Raw genomic sequence first — 9208 nt, 5'->3', positions numbered from 1 at the left:
GAAAATATTTCTAAACCGATACTGATACTAGCCCTGTGGATATAAAGCTGTATTAGCTGTATCAGCAGTATCAGCTGTATCAGCTGTATCACCCTGTGGATATAAAGCTGTATCAGCTGTATCACCCTGTGGATATAAAGCTGTATCAGCTGTATCACCCTGTGGATATAAAGCTGTATCAGCTGTATCACAGCTGTATCAGTTGTATTGCAGCTGTATCACTCATATATCAGCTGTATCATGAATGATCGAAAATTTTCGCGCTTCACGCTGGCTCACTAAACAGTACAACAATAATTTCATGGCAAAAGCGGACAACGTGATGGGGGACGGTTTATCACCCTATATGAGCCCAAGACTCAAGGTTTTTTGCGGAGCCTGACGAAGTGTTGTTTCGTTCCTGCCAACGGGTATACACCTGGAGATGTTTAATTAATTATTATTCGAGGGGTCCTATCTTTTCAAACACACCCCACTCAGCTCTACCGGTCGGTAGCCTAAATTAGATTACGTGAGCAGAGAGAGGAAAAAAAATGATAGCAATCTATATGCAATTCCCGATCATATATTTCTCTTGCTTAGCGCGTTTAGGCAAGAAGTGCTGACTCACTAAATGGACACCCAATGTAGATTATATGTAGCGATAAACAGCGTATAGCCTATAAGGGGGGTCGGTTTATCACCCTATAGGGGGCCCAAGACCAACGTTTTTTTTTGGGGGGGGGGGCTGACGAAGTGCTGTTACGGCCCTGGCTATAATGCGTCCTGATAATGCTAATGAACCAAGGATGATGATGATCTAGTTTACGTCTGACATTGCGTGTTTGCATAATCACTGTAGGGGACGATACCCTTGTACGTGTACCAATACCCGACTATTTTGCATCCCAGACGTAGTCTTGGCGTGATACTTTTTATGCAGAGAGAAACCTGGATGATAAAGCTGATAATTGAGTGATACAGTTCATACCTGAGTGACATGGTTGATACTTGAGTGATAGCCTACTAGACTATTTCGCGCATCCCAGACATAGTATATAGACGTGATACTTATTGCAGAGTGATACCTGGGTGAATCTCGGTACGGTTTGTCTTATATAACATGGGAGCAGCGATGATTCTCAAAGTTAAAGTAATTAAAAAAATAATAATAATAAAAAATCAAGAATTTTTTGAACACAAGACACCGATTCCATGCAGGTAGAGTGATACAGCTGATAGAGCTGTGATACAGCTGATACAGCTTTATATCCACAGGGTGGTACAGCTGATACAGCTTTATATCCACAGGGTGATACAGCTGATACAGCTTTATATCCACAGGGTGATACAGCTGATACAGCTTTATATCCACAGGGTGATACAGCTGATACAGCTGATACAGCTGATACAGCTTTATATCCACAGGGCCCTGATATGACTATAGCTGATATGGCTTTTGCGATAATAATAGCATTCCACGGAGGAAGAATTAGCTGATGTGAAAGGTTATATTGTCTTGACATGTAGCGGCCCAGGCCCAGACACTGTCAAGGCTGATGACGCTTTGTAAACGAAGTGAGGCTTACCCGCAAGATCAAGCTTTACGAGGAGATACTTCTACAGCAGATACAGATACTGTGTCTAGCTAACCCAAATACCGATTCTTCAGTCGCTGAAAACTGTTCTTGTCGTTACACTCACTAACACTGTTGCCCTACCTCGCCCAGACATTGCTTCATTGATCATTTGCTACCATTGTTTAATTTTTTTTCTATTTTCCTTTCTTAACCAAACATTTTTTACCGCCAGACTGTTCAGAGTCAAGTGTATACCTGTTTGATGCTGGTATGATCAGACTAGATGACCTTCACGGTCTTATCGATCATTCCTATCTAATACCGAATACTGTGCACGCATATTTTCTGTACCACCATCACTGCCGTTTGTTATGTATTTTGGTTCGATGAAAATAAAGACTCTCTCTCTCTCTCTAGTATAGGTCCCACGCAGCTCATAGTTCAAAATAGAATGAAATTGATGATCATATATGTTATGTTGTATTTGTATTTCCTTCATGAAATATTATTTTTTGTGGTAATTATGCCCGTCGTCTATGCTAGAGAAGAGAGGACACATCGTTGTACTGACGTAGCGTAGTGAAAACGTGGATGTTAAACTCTACATGGCCTATTTTATCTCGACATTGAATTTATGCATCCCGCGTGAAAGTTCCGACACTTTCCTTTTTTTGTATCGCCTTCTTGTGGTGTTGTGAAAGGAAAATTATTAACAACAGACTGACCCGACTCCACATATAATATACCTGATCGCTCCCAAGACTCCGAACTGACTCGACGATACGATAACTTGCAACGTAAACAACTGTTTAGAATTTACCAACTTTCTGAATGCTAACTAGTAATGTTGCACACATGGTATCACACGCTTCTGGCTTTACGGAGAGTCGGTAATTCTGAACAACATTTTACGATGCATATCTCATATTCAGTGGTGGCTTTTGGGGTGGGCGAGGTGGGCGGTCACCCGGGGCCCCCCTGGTCGAATAACCCCCCTCTTTGGTTTAAGCGCTTTTTTTAAGGATTATAGCGAATAAATGTGGAAATCCGTGTACCAATCAAGAAGATGATTTCGTATAGATATGTCAATGATCATCAAATCTCTGCATTTGTTAGAAAAGCCCCATATCCCGATAATCATCACGTCTCTGCATGCGGTCGAATTACTTAGTTTGGATGTAGTCTATAACCTTGCACTCATGCAATAGTAGATATGGCCTAATCCAGTACGTGTCACAAACCTTGAGGTGGTGATAGATAAATAATATTACTAAAAATATATTGTAAAGGGGGCCTGGAGGCGGAGCCCCACAGAAGTTACGTGTCACCGTCATATCTTTTCATTGTATCGCAGTTTTGTGGTGTTTTGAAATGATGAAAATATTATTGAACCGATACTGCGCAATGTGCATTCCTCTTCTCTACTTCGCCTAGGCCAGTGATTCCAAACCTGTGGTACGCGTACCCAGGGCCGTAACAGCACTTCGTCAGCCCCCCCCCCCCCAAAAAAAAAAAAAAAACTTTGGTCTTGGGCCCCCCATAGGATTATAGACCGAACTTCTGGGGGGCTTCGCCCCCCATACCACCCTCCGGCGATACACTGTTTACCGCTATTCATCATATCCTTTGGGAGTTTGTTTCATGAATCAGCTTTTTTCGCCGAAGCGCGCGAAGCGCGAAAAATTTCCAGAATTCATGATTTCATCGGTCAGTATGATCAGGAATTGTATATATTGTTATCAATTTTTTTCTTCTCTCTGCTCACGTAACCAGATTTGCCGGTAGAGCTGAGTGAGGTGTGTTTAGAAAGGTAGGACCACTCAATAATAATTAAACATCTTCGGGCGTATACCCGTTGGCAGGAACGAAACAGCACCTCGTCAGGCCCCCAAAAACGTGGGTCTTGGGCTCCCATGGGGTGATAAAACGACTCCCCCCCCCCATCACGTTGTTCGCGTTTGTCACGAAATTATCTGTACTGTATTGTGAGCCAGCGCAAAGCGCGAAAATTTCCGATAATTTATGATAAAATCGGTCAATCAGATCGGCGATTGCATACATATTATGCTATCAATTTATCGTCCTCTCTACTCACGTAATTAGATTTACCGGTAGAGCTGAGTGAAGTGTCTTGAAAACGGGAGGGCCCGTAAATAAACATCTTCGGGCGGGCGGACCCGTTGATATGACTTCGTTACATGATGTTATTTCGTGACTTCCAGTCTGCTATATCAAAAAATATAGAATCGCCCAAACGTAGGCTTCTAAACTAAGAGACGCACACGATTTCAAATTGGTATTTCTTCACTGGCATAAAATTTTTCCCAGCGGGATGGTATTTGTCTTGTGAGGTTCAGATTGCAAAGACAGGAACATTCGGCGCCAGTCATTTAGGCGCCTATGGACAATTAAACCTATATGTATTTTGTAGAGCCTATATAACGAAGTCTTCGGTCTGCATAAGGGCATAGACCAGTGGTTCCCAACCTTTTTCTACCGATCGCCCCCTTTTCAAGGTCAACACCGATCATCGCCCCCCAAATTTTGTGCACCGATAATTGGGCATACAGACTGTAATCACCGCGGGTTGACTAAAAAAAAAAAAAAAAAAAAGGTCATCTTTCTCCGCTCAGAGCTGAAAATAACGTTTTTTCTCTCCAAATTGCTAGGTGGATGACTAAAAAAAAAAAAAAAAAAAAAAAAAAAAAAAGGTCAGCCGTTTTGACGCGTCATCGCCCCCCTATCGCCCCCTTCGCTATTTTCGCCCCCCATCGCCCCCTTTGTCCATTTTCGCCCCCCTATCGCCCCCTTCGTCATTTTCGCCCCCCTAGATCGCCAAATCGCCCCCTGGGGGGCGATATCGCCCACGTTGGGAACCACTGGCATAGACCTTTTCGGCCAAGCTTTTCTCGCTGCCGATCGTTCTGACACACTTCTTGGAGTTGCATGTTATATGGCCTAAAACTTGATTGTATGTCTTGTGGGTCGTGGCGCGGTAATGGCCCAATACCCAACAATATAGATAAATGGCTACTTGAATTCGCGCGTAGCGCGAAAAAAAATTGAAAAAATTGCATAAATTTTCAAAAAATACTCTATGACTTATGCTAATTCAAGAAATAATTTGGGGCCCCCTTCGAGCTCGGGCCCCCCCCAATTGGGGGGTTTGGGGTGCGGCAGTTACGGTGCTGCGCGTACCATTAGTGGTACGCGAAGGTCCTCCAGGTGCTACGCGAGTAGATTCTGTTTTTTTTCGACCGAAGGGAGTTATTAGTTCGCGTGGGGTTGATTTTGAGTTGTTTTGAAGCCGTCGTCGTCGTGGTAAGGTGCGTCCGTGGTAAGGAAGCCTACGTCGAAGAAACGAAACCGACTTGTTGCCCCCATGCATGACTTTCGATGCGGTGTGAGCCAGAGTTGGATCAATTACAATATTTTAATTCAATTACAATTACAATTACTTCCTTGCATGTTTCAATTACATCACAATTACAATTACTCACTGCTAAAAATAACAAATTACAATTACAATTACAATAACTGTTAAATATGTAAACAATTACAATTTAAATTACAATTACTTTTAAACAGGTAATTGATTCAGTAAAGAGGTGTTCTTTGACAACCGTAGCGACGTAATTAGCAACAATCTCAAGCTATTCATGTTTCATTCCTGATATGTACCCTTTAACTCGAACGTATTCGAACGATTCCTAATCATGAGTACTGAAAACTACAAGCATAGAAAAATGTTTCAAGCTACTGTTAAGAACCAAAGGTTTGAGCGACTGCATTTGATGAACATTAGGGTGCGAAACGTTTCTGGCCCCAGTAAATTTGACCAAGATTGGGGATTGGGGAAAACTCTCTCGTTTCACCAGACAGCATTGTTGCGTCCCAATGTCAATCTCTCGTTTCGCCAGACAGCATTGTTGCGTATCAATGCCAATCTTCATAACAATGAAAAATTCGAGGCTGATTGTGGGGGTTCCAGGGCCCCGAGCGGAATAAAATTTATATTTTCGTAATCAGTGCAGAGTCAACTTTCGATTGATACCAGTTTTACCAAATTTAATGCTCGGCAAGCAGGTCAAAAATGACCGTCAAATTGCCTGTAGCCAAATGGAAATCGTGACGTGATACAATTTCACTGAGGCATGAGATTTGCTTGTGTCGACACCATATAGGACACTATGGTTGCAACAAGCCTTGGTATTGGTCAGAGATTTAAAAAAAAAACTTTGACCGTGGTGTAGGAAACGGTTCAGCACAGGTTTCAGAAGAGTTTATTTGCTGTTCATCCATTTTTGGAATATTAAGAGTTAGTTTAGCCCACTGGTTTTCTAACTTTTTTAGACACGCCCCCCTTTATGACAGTGAATATTTCGTGCCCCCCTCATCGTCATAGCACACAATGAAACCTGAAAGTTAGCAATCCTTACATATAGTTTGATGGTATTGTAACAGTGTGGCTGTGTCGTGCCTGGAGCAGTAGATAGCTGACTTGGCGACTGGCTGGCTGTCTTTAGGTTGGCGACTTCTTAACTCACAGTTTCACTCGGTACGGATGTATTGCAGCAGAGAAGCGTACGTTATGCGCTGAGGTGAATCTCAGATCTCAAGGGCCGTCACAGAGAAACGTGGGTTTATATACCCGAAAATGCGTAACAATGAATGCGATTGTAATGCGTTAGCCAATGAGAACGGGTTGGTAAAGTTCTAGTGACAGGAAAAAGGCAGTACTCTAGCTAGGACTATGTTTGGCGTAACAATGCTTACAAAGCTTGCGCAACACTAGCAGAGATAGTAGAGTTCTACAAGTTGTCATGATATACTAAAATCCTAATACAAGCAAAGTATATTTCCTTCATAACGGATGCCTGACGTTAGCTAGGGACATTGGGTTAAAAGGACCAGCGGTTCGCTACACCGACCCTCCTTTGAGAGGGAGCGGAACTAGGTGACGTGGAAGAGTCAAATTAATGAATTACCGTTGTCGGTATCCGCCCTGAAGGAAGATAGCGAATGCGTGGGTTTAAAGCTAACAAAAGCAAAAACATGCAGTTATGAATGATTGATGGATGGACCGAGTGAATTTTATATTATTACAACACACTACTAGCCTACAAAAAAAAAGTAGCCTATGCAGAAACAACAATAAAGAGGTAATCACCCACGCAGGGGTGGCGATATGATAGTTAAATCGATCGCGCCGCGCGTGGGGGCAAGGTTCTTTAAAAAAATCATAGCAAGTAAATCACCCACGCAGGGGTGGCAATACGATAGTTAAATCGATCGCGCCGCGCGTGGGGGCAAGGTTCGTACAAAGTCACCATGCTGAGTGACTAATGAGTCAATATGTGCAGGACCCTCGACGGTACGTGCTGGGATGCTGGAATGGGCTGGATCGGTGGTTGGTGTCGCTACCAAGCCATGAGCGTGTGGCGTCATAATGCATGCGTGTGGACAGTTGAATCTCGGACCTCGGTATCAAAACCGGGCGATTCGCGCTAGTCGTCTTACTCCGTTGCCGTATGCTGCTGTACTGTCGTGACCGTTGTACGTCGGTGTCAAATCCCAGAGGAATCGGTTCGTACGAAGCTTTGAGGCGAACGTGGAGCAACAACTGGTTGTTGAAGTCGTGCGTTTGAGACAGGGCCGTGAACTGTGCGTCGTTCGGCTGTCGGCAATGGAATGAGCGAATCAGTAGAGGTTGTGTCCACGTGTCACGCTGTCCGAGTGGTAGGCATGATTGACCGATCGCAGTTATATATCCTGGTGGCCCAAGCATCCAATGTCATCTCCAATGAGCGGCGTACCGTCGTCCGGGTCGGGAATTAAGCGGGTAGGCTGAAAACAAGCTAGGCGCCAGCATAACGTGATAAATAAAAAAATGTCTAACGATTACTAAGCCTAGACAAAGTACAGAAGATACAGTACATGAAACAATGCAATTACTACAGCCGAATAACCACAATCCAGGCGGGGCAGCCTATGTAATAACGGGAGTGAAGGCAGTGCCCAGCATAGGACAGGATGCTGTGGCCTGTCGTTTTGCCTATGATTCGGAAGGATCGATGAGCTAACTGCTGTAAGGTGATAAATATCGTCATGCGCGCGGTGTTTATCGCGTAGAATGAATGATGAAAGTGACCGAATGGCGGTTCGAATTAGCGCGTGCAATCGTAACTGTGGTAGCCATGCTATAATAATGCATGTTTTTTTGAAGGTATAGCACTGTGCCGACCGATATCGTAAAGAAGCGGTCACTGATGTATAATGTGTATACGCAGTGTTGCCAGTGGTAGAGGAACCCACCCATCACACCTGTTCGCGAAATGGGGGTGCAACGGTGAACATTCTTATCGGGCGATAAATGAACATTATATTAACCGGTACACGATACATAGTCAAAGATTCAGATGTGAGTCTAACTGTACCAAATCCTTCTCCAGACTTCATGCGACCCCGATCGCTCGGGGTCACACGTGCGCGCAGAAATCTGAAGACGTCCTCGGAGCTAGAGTGTTCACTCTTACTAACGATGAACATATGCCGAGTGTCCCGGAGCACTAGATGGATCCTCAAATGTGTCGTGAGCAAAGTTCAAACGTTATGAACAGACGGAGCTCAAAAGACAGTCCTTGAACTTAGGCAGCGCTAGTTACCCGACCAGGTTACGTCACGATAATACTAAGATTCGAAGAGAGAATAAGACATAGCGGGAGGTTTATATGGCAGTTAAGTGGTAGCGATCCTGTGGCTAATGGATGATTAGCGAATGCTAGAAAAACTGGCTGTTTGTGTGACTAGGGCGAAAACAATGAAAGCAAAAAAAAAGAGAGAGCACGTAGGAATGAGATTATACATGCCGTCCTAATTACTTGGCTTGAAAGTGGCGAACATGCAAAATATATAAGTATCGAGCGAATCCATAAGGGGAACGTTCGTGCCAGCAGCTTTGTTATGAATATTAATTATGGTCTCTGGATTGTCGTTACGAGCCATAGAAAATGTTGAAATATACGCACGTGCACACTGCAATTTGAAATGGTAATGATAGGATTGAAAATGAGAACGGCGAGTACCGGCAGTAAACAGTTGCGATACAACGTTATTTGGAAAACTGTTCTGGCGCCTAGCCTATTCTCAACAATCGGAAATATGAACAAGTTACCGGGTAAGTCAAGATCCCGTGGCTCCTGATGTCGATGGCGAACGTACGGTCTTGCAATATCCCGAGGCTTTGTGAGTTACCGAACACGGGGCAACATGTAACAGTGTGGCTGTGTCGTGCCTGGAGCAGTAGATAGCTGACTTGGCGACTGGCTGGCTGTCTTTAGGTTGGCGACTTCTTAACTCACAGTTTCACTCGGTACGGATGTATTGCAGCAGAGAAGCGTACGTTATGCGCTGAGGTGAATCTCAGATCTCAAGGGCCGTCACAGAGAAACGTGGGTTTATATACCCGAAAATGCGTAACAATGAATGCAATTGTAATGCGTTAGCCAATGAGAACGGGTTGGTAAAGTTCTAGTGACAGGAAAAAGGCAGTACTCTAGCTAGGACTATGTTTGGCGTAACAATGCTTACAAAGCTTGCGCAACACTAGCAGAGATAGTAGAGTTCTACAAGTTGTCATGATATACTAA

This window comes from Botryllus schlosseri, chromosome 8 (assembly GCF_051294905.1).
Source record: "Botryllus schlosseri isolate E-star chromosome 8, Bs_hap1, whole genome shotgun sequence".
In the NCBI taxonomy this organism is placed as follows: domain Eukaryota; kingdom Metazoa; phylum Chordata; class Ascidiacea; order Stolidobranchia; family Styelidae; genus Botryllus; species Botryllus schlosseri.
The sequence above is the reverse complement of the archived record's forward strand: the minus strand, read 5'-3'. Positions refer to the sequence as shown.